We start from the raw sequence: 11,202 nt of genomic DNA, 5'->3' as shown, positions 1-11,202 counted from the left end.
CTTGCAGAGTGAGTTTGAAACTGGAAGAATGAAACTGAATCCTCCAATGCACTTCGATACTCAAGTTATAGTGAGCGATGGAACTGAAAAATGTATGTATAATACTGAATATATGCAACTATACAGTATCTACAGCAAGTGTGTTTAAGAGGTTTTTCCATTCTGATATTAAATTGTAAAAAATTCCTTCTTAAATCTTTTTTGTGCTAACATTACACAGGATCTTTAGTCAGATGGAAAAACATGCACCGTTCACTAATTAATTTGACATTTTTTAGATGAAACAAATAACAAATTAAGACAAAGATGTTTGACAGAAAATGAAAATAATGAAAATAATCATTAGCTGCAGCCCTGTATTAGAGTCAAGTCAAGTCAAATGCACAAATCACAAATGGCTTTAAGGAGCTTTACAAACTGCAGCATGCAACAACCTCTGTCCTTAGACCCTCGATTTGGATAAGGAAAAACACCCCCAAAAACACCATTAAAAAGGGAAAAATGGAACCCTCAGGAAGAGCAACAGAGGAGGGATCCCTCTCCCAGAGCCATGAACTCCTGGTGTATCGCACGGTATACAGTTGAGATTCTCAACTTTTCCCAAATACAACAACTTTGTTCAAGCGCATCAACATGAGAATTGTCACTGCACAGAGTGGGTCACTTATACTCGCTTTGTTGATATATTTAATTTATTTTATAATATTTTAATTTCATGACAACATTTTAAGGGATCAAAGAAAACAACAAATATTTCAGTTATAATCCTTAAAGTTGGTTGCAGATATTACAAAATAAAAAGGTTGATGGAAAAAAGCAACAAGATTTTATGTCTGAATTTTGTTGAACACCACACCAGTAACACTTCCATGGTTTGAGATAAAACACACATCTCCACCTTGGTCTCATTTCTCAGATGGTGTAATAACACCAAGGTATCACAATTAATCTGACAATGATATATTGATCATTACAAATGCAAGGCTCCATGTAGCACCTTTACTCTAGCAGTTCCATCTCTGCAAACAAAAAAAAACAAGCAGCAGCATCGCCCACACAGCGTGTAATGGATGTCTGGATCACACAACCACTTTTCTTTTCTTTTCGAACATGCCTGTATGGCCTAAGGGGGCGGAGAAGAAGTTAGGCACCTCTTAGCCTTACACCTGGCACAAGATACACAGAGGCAGCCAAAGTTCAATTCCCTGTGCGTATGTGTGGTTCTGTGTGTGTCAAAGATTGTGTGTGTGTGTGTCTCGACGGGCAAAAATGCAATATGAGGTGCGAAGAGGCGGCAACAGACAGCACAGGAACAGACCTGCATAATGGAGCACAGATCCCCCGTTGGTTCCTTTTTAACACCTCACAGTAGTCTGAGAGGAGAGTGAGACAGTGAGAGATAGACAGAGAGGGCGACAGCCAGACAGAGAGAGAGAAACAACAACTTGTAATTGAGCAGACAGCAGAAGACTGGATGTAACAGCAACTCGAGACTTCTGTGAACACTTTTCTGAAGTTGTTGCGCTGTTGTTTGGCCTGGCTTGGAGAAAGTTGTCTGGCGAAGAATCTGTGAAGAAGAGGCCTTTGATTTTAGGTCTGGAAATACCTTGTCTTTGGCTGTACAAACACATACTTTTCAGGCTTAAGGGGGGTATCGTATCGATTCCAAGTCGGACACAACTATCAGAACTTCACACACCTAGATGGGGGGGATTTCATGTGCTACCTTTAGTACCTTCAGAAGTTTTCGTCTCTCCCTCGCCCTCACCAGATGAGACAGGGGATCGTAACTACAAAGAAGGAATGGTGCTTTAAAAGGCAAGAATATCAAGCTTGCTTTGGGCAAATGGGGGTCTTTGAAGCATACACTCCTCTATTAAAAGGAGAGTGGGGTGGAGGGGGGAGGGAAAAATCAATGTTGACACAAAAAAGCGTGCTATCTATTGCTGGAAATCCACATGGATGTGAGATTGTAACTTAAAGCGTAGAAACAACGTTGTGAACTTCATCTCTGTTGTGAGGAGAAGGGGACCTTAGGTTTTGACTTTGATGTTTTTGTGATCAAGTTTAACCGCACCCGGTCACTGAGTTTTTGCTCAACTGTGACTGAAATTATTTACTACAATCTCTGCATTTACCTTTAACAACTGCAGTGTTAAGAGTTAATTGCATCCCAGACATGATCTTATACAGGGTTATACATTTTAAATATTATTCAAAAAGCTTTAAATTCAGTTGTTAATTGTTACTAATGATTTGATGATACACAGGTAGCTATGCTTTTTAATAGGTATTTAAAACACAGTTCAGGTTCATGACAATTATTCTTGTTTTCTTGCTTTTTCTTGTATAAACTACTTTAAAAAATACATTTAAATCTGTAAATAGTATAAGAAGTCAGTTTCAGAAGAAGTAAAAACACACAATGACCATTCTTCTCACAAACTGATATAAATAGAAAGTGGTAAAGTAAAAGTCATGTTGCTTTGCAAAGATGCTGTAGAACTGATGTGTTGTTTGGAGAAAAAGGCACATCTTCAAGATATCTTTGCTTTGCCATGCTTTGCTGCATTTATATATAGATGCTGAAATTCAACAGAGCTTTTCGATTTTCACCAAATCATCACATCATCAGCTGAGCCTCGAAATGCATCAGGGCCAATAAGATCGCTTCCAAAATGCGAGCCACACCCACATGAGGCTTTCCAGCAAGAAATTACCAAAGGCTGAAAGACATGAAACGATAGAAAATACTCTCTAAAATCTCTTCTACATAGGAATTTAGTCTATTTATCTCTTTAGCATGGGAAGTACTGGAAGTCTGGGGGTGCAACTGCATCTTTAGACACATTTTGGCCTAATTAAAGTATCTCAAATCGTTAGCCATGTGGGGTTGTGCCAAGCCCCGAGTTAGGGGATGATCTCTGATGGTAAATGGACAAGGATTTGTGACTCCAGTCTTCTCACATCAAAGCTTCAACTCAGGGGGAAGATGGAAAAAAAACATTGCCCTGAACCCTTCCAAGTCCGGGAAAACTCTGTCGTGGGTGTACCAACCTCCAAGAGAGCGATCGACACAGAGGAAGAAAGAGATGCAGACAAAGAGAGAAAGAGGAGATAGAGAGAAGGAGTTTGACTTCACAGTATCACGGTGTCCTTTTCGTCGCTGCAAATTAACTAACAGGTGGTAGCTAGGAGGTTTGGAAGTATGGATCTGAGGAGAGGGAAGGTTGGCCAAGAGGTAGAGCCCAGACTGCAGCATCTCCAGCCCTGTGATCTGACTCCAAGCTGGCAGCAACGCTATCAACAACGGAGACTGCAGATGTTGCCGGGTTCCCCTTTTTCCTCCAACATGGCCCTCAGCTTTTTTACCCCCCCTCCCTCCCAGATCTAGTGTGTGTTTGTGTGTGTGCTAAGTAGGAGGTCCTCTGAGCAAATCCTGATCAAGGCCTCTGACTGTGACAAGCAATGTCAGGGCTCATTTCTAAGTAGTTGCTGTTCCTTTCTTGTTTGTGTGTGTGAAAAACAGAGAGAGAGTGTGTGTAGGTGCGTTTGTGTGGGTGTGTGATTGCAAGTGTGTTGTTTTGTGTGTTTGCATGTGCTTGTGTGCTTACTGGCATCTTTCTATACCGATTCTCTCTGTCTCTTTATAGCTTTGTTTCAAAGAAACCATTGTTCCCTACTTATGTATAAGTGTGTGTACCTTGTGTCTGTTTACAAGGTGTGCGAATCACGAATGCATCTAATTTTACTCTACATTGTCTTTCTTCTCTCTCTATAACTATTCCTCCTCCTTCAGTCAATGTTCAGGTGGTTCCTATTTTCATAGTTTTGTCCGTCATCACTGTCACTCTCTAGACTTGCATCATCAAATTAGTCTAGAACCTCTCACTTAATTTTTGATTTCTAAGGAGCATTATCAACGGGCGATGAAATTGGATAGACCTACAACCAATCCGAGCAACGAAGAGTGTGATGAAGAGTAATTGTTAAACTAATCTTACCAGATCTTTTGGGAAGTACGACAAACATATCTTCTAAACAGCTCTATTATTTTTATGGGGTTTTTTAAACCTTTATTTGACAGAGAAGCCATCTTGGTTGTTTATGAAAATAGCCATTATCGTTGTGTTCCTCTGTACTGTCGTCTTATAAACCTGGGACCATATTAGATAAACTCTTGTGATTGGCCCGATCAGATCCAGGACTGGTGGAAATCTCTCTCAATGGGACGCATCTGACAGAACAAATAAAACATGAGCTTGCAGAGCTCATCTGGTTCCCAGGCTAGTAACTCCCTCCTTCCTGGCATAAACCAAGAGTTACTCTCACGCCTCTAACTAGTTCAGAATGCAACAGAGAGGCTTCTTCCTGGTTTTAACAGACGGCATCACATCACCCCAATCATGGATTCACACTATTGTCTCCCTTTTCTTAAAACCCATTTTTACAGACTTGCTTTCTCTGATGTCGTCTCCACTATGTTTTTGTGTCTTTTGTCTTCTTCTTTTACTTTATCTTAACTCTGTCTTGCTTTTGATTGGCTTTCAGTTATTATATTGCCTGCTTTTGCTTTGTCTGTCAAGCACTTTGTAAAGGCTGCTTTTAAAGGTGCTAAATAAACAACAATATTAAACTTTTTATAGAAATAAGAAGCTATTAGTATTTGTTCATGTGTACATTTATATTTTCTCATCAAGTATCCATACAGTATTTATAAACCAGTTGCTGATCCTTCACAGGAGCTGTTGAAATACATTAATAATGCATTAATAGCCCTGTAATTATACTTGTTCATAGATACATTATATATATATATATGTTTTTGGCAGGTTTAAATAAAGTTTGTTACAACCTGATGTCAGGAGCTGCTGTCTGGCTCTTGTTCATGTTTTATATCTGTGAATGTGTGTGTGTATATGTTACACTTGAAAACATTATGTGAACCAATTTTTCTTTCTTCAAATACCCTAAATAGTGTGCATTACTTTCTTCTCTGTATTTGCATGTGTGCATCAGTGTGTGTGTGTTCTTGCAGCTTTGATTCCTCTACCCATTCTCCCCCTCTTCCTCTTCTCTCTTTTCTCTCCTGCGTGTCTGCGAATGCAGAACAATTGGATGCACAGGTGGTCCGTCCACTTCTCCTCTTCCAAGTGTTAGATTTCATTACAAACAGTGTTGGAGGTGGGTCGAATGTGTGTGTGCGCGGTGGTGTTGGTGGGGGAGTCCTCTCGACATCTGTGGGCTTATTTGAACGGGTGGATGAGACACGAGTCCCTGCCGAGTTCCTCCACGGAGCAGCAAGGCTTCGCCAAGAGACCGACAGAGAGTAGGCTATCAGTTTGAAATCATTTTTTAAAATGATTTATTTATTTGTTTGTTTTGTGGGAAAGAAGAAGGGATGATGGATTGTTATGTCAATGATTTGGAGAGTCACCAGAAGTATTTTAGTAGTATTCCCAACATCAACAAATTACTTTACATCACCTTGTTAGCTAAGTTTCCACATTATAATGTCATGCATGACCCTTTAACAATATATAGCAAAACATAAAGTAGATTTTTGTATTCTCTCATGTTTTTTCCCATTAATGTCTCCTCATAAGAAAGAAAATCTATATTGGTGATGTCATGCTGTACGCGTAAGCAGAAATAGTCCCATCTCTACAACCTTCCCATCAAATCCAACTTTAAAATTCATCACTGATACCTCAATGGTTTGCAGACACAAACATCTTTTTTTTTTTTTTTTACCAGGAAATGTACCAAATTGCAAAAGTACGGTCTTCTCAGAGAACTACCACTTTCTGCGAATGAAATTTCATTATGAAACTTTTTTGTTGGCTTTTCATTTGTCCAACAAAACATGGCCTCATATTCTTTATGTAGACTTTACCTGTTTTGCATTTATTCTGTTTTCTAAATTACTGTTTCACTACTCTTTGGCATTGCTGCAAGGGATCATTTGCAGTTTACAGTTACTAAAAAGCTTATTAGAATTCAGCAAACAAACTCGATAGTTAAAAGGTGATTTATGATCCCACACTGTGCATTTAGAGACATCCCCCTTTCCTCTTTCTCTTTGTAGAAAAGGTATGTGCTACAGCCTGCTGCTCCTCTTTGGCTCCTGGCAAAATTGTTCTTGGCAGTCCTGCGAGGCTTCTCCCTGTTATGTGCCATTTGAAAGCATTATGAAATCTGCCATCTTGACTGCGCGAACCAAATAACAACAAGAGTGCATTGTGCGCCACCTGCTCCACACTTTTAGGTGGCTTTAAATACGCAGGCGTAATGGCACCTATCCCCTCAGTCTGATGCAACACGGCTTGGAAGCAAGGATGGGGGTGATGGGGTGGTGATGTATACTAGGGCAAACATTCTTAAAGTGAGGCACTTGTCTTCCTTTTCTCCTCTTGTTAAAGAGCAAACATGTCAATGACAAACTCTAGCTTCTCTGAGGCATCCAGGAGGTGTGTTTCTTTCTCTGTGTGTAGTTATGGCTGCGATGAGGCTTTGTCTGGCTCTCCGGCGGTGAGAGAGACATAGCCAGAATGGCAAAGAGAAAGAAACAGAGAGAATAAAAAAGAGTTAAAGGAGAAAAGGCTAGATATATGGTTTAGAAAGATACAGATATTATGAGAATCGTGTTGGCCTTTTAATAAAAATCAGGTATTACCCAAATCTGAGTTATCCATTTATATGATGGAGGTATCTGATTTTATTTAACAATAACCAGAAGTGCCAACCTGCAAATGCATGTGCCAAATACTGCTTTACGGTGCTAAAGGGGGTGGTGCCAACTTCAATCTGCAAGAAGTGGACTTCAAAAATCTATATCAGTCAAATCCTATTATTGACTGAGGGAGAAGGAAAGTCAAAGGGAGTAGAGGTAGCCAAATAGACAGAGGGAGGGTAGAAAAAGAAAGTCTGCTATCTGTGAATATGAAACCATCTGTCTGTCGCTGAGAGTGTATGTGGCAAATTACTAACCTCACACACAAGATATGGATGGCTGTGGACACTAACAGATGTTGACAATGTAGAATTCACCTGGAAAACGTGACTACTACTTAGTTTTTAGTGTAATTTATGCAGGATTTAAACATACCTAAACTCACGTTACCAATACAGGATCAATTTCACAAATGTTATGGCTTATGATGGAAATATCTTATAAAAAAGGTTAATAAGGAGCCAAACTGATAATGAGCTATCTAAACAATGAAGTCTGAACACTGACAGCTCTCAAATCTTTAAAACAAACAATTTTATAGTTATTATTTTAAACCACAGCACTCTTTATCAGACTGATCACAACTAGACCTGCTTTGATAGTCTACTTTTTATGAACAACGGGCATCTTCAATTCATGTGTTTTGGTTTTGGGAAAACATAATAAAGAAACTAAAATGGCCAAATGAATGTGCCTGATGAATGTAAGATCTGATGAGTATGTCCTCATTCACTCGCTCTCTCAGTACTCATACAGAAAAAGTGTATACAACGGGACATGATGTGGGGTCAAAATATAACCATTACAGCCTAAAAATATATGTTGCACACCTACAAATTGTTTGAAACACATCATAATAATACACGTCACTGTCTATAGTAAGGTCAACCTGAAGGATCACACTGTTAATCAAAAGCAGCAGTTTTCCCCCAAAACTCCACACAAACAAACAGTACGGTGCCTTATTAAACTCGTACGTCAGGTCTTGCGTTGCCGTCTCAGGGCGTAAAAGAGAGCAGAGCTGGTAAATTAATGAGAAAATAACTCTGGCTTTTGTGATTTCCCACCTCATGTTAGGGGAGGGGATATTTTTGTCAGTTGTTAATTACTGTCATATGGCTACAGCACCTTTTTCCCTGAAATGACAGCGAATGGAGGGAGGGTAAGGATGGAGGTGGGGGCACGAAAATTAACTCGACTCTGGGAGTGTGATCTTGTCATGTACCTGATGTACAAGGGAACATGTCTTACCCTGCTTTGGATGAATCTCATTTATTTACGTTTTTTCATGCTTTGCAGTTATTTAATTTCCGTAGTAACTGCATAGCAAGATCACAGCTTCCAGTCACATGAGAAGTGACTGAAGCAAAACAGTAATGCTACAAATGCTTATAGTCTACCTAAACTTGTTCTGCTCTACCTTTGAAATGTACTGGTACCTTCTGATAATGAACCAACTGTGGCCTACACTCCAAATGCACAATTATGAAATCAGTTCAATTCAAATAGTGTCAACAGTCCTGGGATTACAAACGCTGAATACATCTTACCTACTCACTAATACCACTATTACTGGTATTACAAACCATTACTACTTTATTTTGGTTTTTGGACATTATGCAACTCTAAAGCACTGCTGTTTCTTGAACGTTCTACCTAAATATTAGAATGTTTCACGCTGGGAATAAGGATAATTATGTCTTAATGCTTTCCTATCTGTACACATATACAAAAAAACTACAGACACTATTCAATAAATATCAATAGAGAGATGGTGTCCACAGTCGATATGAAAGTACACTAATTGTGATCAGAAGCAAATAAACATGATCTGGTCGTCTTTATTTTGAACAAGCCCTTTGACTCTCCACCGAAAAATGTTAATATTAGTCACTTTAACAAGGCTGTGACTCAGATCAGATCGTTCCATGCAACCTGTAAGATGCAGGCCTGTTCATCGATGGTACTTCAATATAACTGATTCATGTTTTTGACAGCAGGGCTGACACAGAAACTTTTGGATTGGCTCTGCCACAAGGCAATGTTTCAAACATCCACCAGATATTACAAATAGTCAGCAGTCCTCACAGAATTAGCTTCTGAAATAAAAACGCTGTTTGTGCTATTAATATGACCAATTGTACAATTGCTCCTACTGCCACATGAGTTCACTCAAATCCCTGGGTTCAGTCAGTGAGGTTGAAAGTGGGTCCTTGGTAAAAACCCACAGCAATTTTCTTCTACATTCTCCACTTCTCTGTCTTGCCATTTTGTCCATTTAAAACTTATAATGGCTGTTAGGTGTAGGAGTATGTGGCACTCAATAGCCGGTGAATGTCCACTTCACACATATCGGCAGTGTAAAGGACAGAACGTCGCTCTGCGCCTGGCTGGGGATTGTCTCCATTTCCTGGTTGACCGCTTCGATAGCTCCTACTGAGGAGGGAGGGGTCATTACTTCCCCTATCACAGGCCGGTGACCTCAAACCATGGCCTGCAAATGCTAACCTTTTCTCGCCCTTCCAAAATCAAATCAATAACACTTTGGCCAAGAACAGGGAAACACTGTGTTGGCATTAATCACCTGCCCTTCCATGCTTGACTCTGCAGTTTGTTCCTCGATGTCTGGCTCTCTGTTTGGTTTAGAGGTAATGGATGGCTGGCTGTGTGGGAGACTGACTGACTGGTTTCCCTGCTGAATAACTGGCTGCATTTCAACTTGAGTTGAAGCAGACAGTCATCAGTCAGGGCTGAATGGCTATCTAGAATGAGAGGTTAACTATTACGTCAAGTCCGGTAGCCCAAAATCACAAGTTTACAAGTTTGATCCAGACGGTTTTACAATCTGTATCACATATGAGACCCATTATATAGACATATGATCCAGATGAGAAAAAAGATAGGAGAGACCTCAGGAGGATTAATGGAAGAGGGATCCCTGTCCTGGTACAGACAGACATGCAATAGATGCCATATGTAAAATAAATGCAGTGCTGGAAGAGGGGAATTAGATTAAAGAGACACATATGTCTAGAAAACCACAAAATACAAAGTATAGAAGTACCAGAAAAGGACAACAACATTACTTCACTTCACCAAGAACTGCAAAAAACAGTAACGTAACAACAATCTAGCATATTTGTCCACAATGAATGAACCAGACAATAACAGATGTTGTGACAATGGGATGAAATCAGATTCATTTCAAGTATTCACAAAAAGGAGCTTCAATTAAAGATGCATCAGTAACTCAGTCTTACAGGTTTAGCCTGTCTCACATTGTGGTGCATTGTGGGGATTCTGGGTAGTAGTGACGATGGAGCAACATTGGTTAGGGGTGTACGTGTTACAACAATAAAACAACAGCCAGACGGAAATGGTTTCATGCACAAAGAAAAGCAAATATTAGGTCTACTATTCCCTGGGCCATCTCGACTATGGTCAGGAGGAAGGCGGAGAAAGCAACAACAGGTTTTGCATCACTGAGATAAAACTGCTTTTTTGGTCTGCAACATCTTAAAAAAATTTCAAAACAGCAGAAAACGCCTTTAGGTGAGTTGTATGGAGCAGGAATTGGTTTTGAATCTGAGCATTGAAAAATAAACATCCCTGGACAAATACTCATTCTAACGTTCCCTTTAAAACTGATTTTCCTCTAAGATTAGCCTACATGCACACCAATCATTTTAATCATCTGAATAGTCATTTCAGGGTCAAAAGATTTCCCGTTGGAGCTTCTTTTGAAAATCCACATCCTGATTTGATTTGAGTGAATTCAGCCCACCGTTGGCTTGCTTCACACTTGTCAAGTGTTCCCTGTCCTTCCTGTGATTGCATTAGCGGAGCCTGATATCAGCCCTGCAGTCCCATCCACATAAATACTCCTCTCGAGGCTCTTGTGTAAGCACATACAGGTGCAGCCATAGAGGGCCTAGCTTGCGTTGACAGGAAACAGGTGTCTGGCTATTGATAGCGTCCTGATGAGGGTGGGGGAAGGGGGGAAGAAATGCAGGGTATGAAAATCAGGTGGGTTGTTGTGTGGTCCCTGGCTATAGCGACTACTAATTGTTACCAACGATTTTGAGTCTATTTTTGTGGCCCGATGCCAGATGGTTGCGGTTATCAAGGGAAAGAAAGGGAAGGTAGTTGGTGTCGATAACAGGTTGTTGATTCTTGATGGAATACGACCTCAGGGACGCCTTAACACCTGCTTAAAAGATATGTGAATTTATTAACAGTATGTAAATGTGTGTACGATCTGTAGGTGTATGTTTGTATGCTTCCGCACAGTTTCAATTTGCAAATATTGGCCCAAGTGTGACTTCCAGGAAAGTGGTAACACTTAACCTACTCGTGGTCTAAACTGTATGTCAAAATGGTTTCCTGTGTTGAATACTAATTATCACTGCACAAAGCAATCCCTGCACACAAAGTACATTCAGGGTCCAACCGAGTCCAAATAATCTTTC

The 11,202-nt window shown here is 40.0% G+C and overlaps 1 long non-coding RNA gene across 1 annotated transcript in view; it reads right to left on the bottom strand.

Moving 5' to 3' along the window:
• Positions 1 to 1,245: 1,245 nt before the first annotated feature.
• The window catches only part of LOC127378604 (uncharacterized), a 62,915-nt gene continuing 52,958 nt past the window's right edge, over positions 1,246 to 11,202 (bottom strand). The window contains exon 3 of the long non-coding RNA XR_007888109.1: positions 1,246 to 1,373. This is a non-coding gene — a long non-coding RNA (uncharacterized LOC127378604). The remainder of the gene's footprint in view (positions 1,374 to 11,202) is intronic.

This window comes from Dicentrarchus labrax, unplaced genomic scaffold (assembly GCF_905237075.1).
Source record: "Dicentrarchus labrax unplaced genomic scaffold, dlabrax2021, whole genome shotgun sequence".
In the NCBI taxonomy this organism is placed as follows: Eukaryota; Metazoa; Chordata; class Actinopteri; family Moronidae; genus Dicentrarchus; species Dicentrarchus labrax.
The sequence above is the reverse complement of the archived record's forward strand: the minus strand, read 5'-3'. Positions and strand labels throughout refer to the sequence as shown.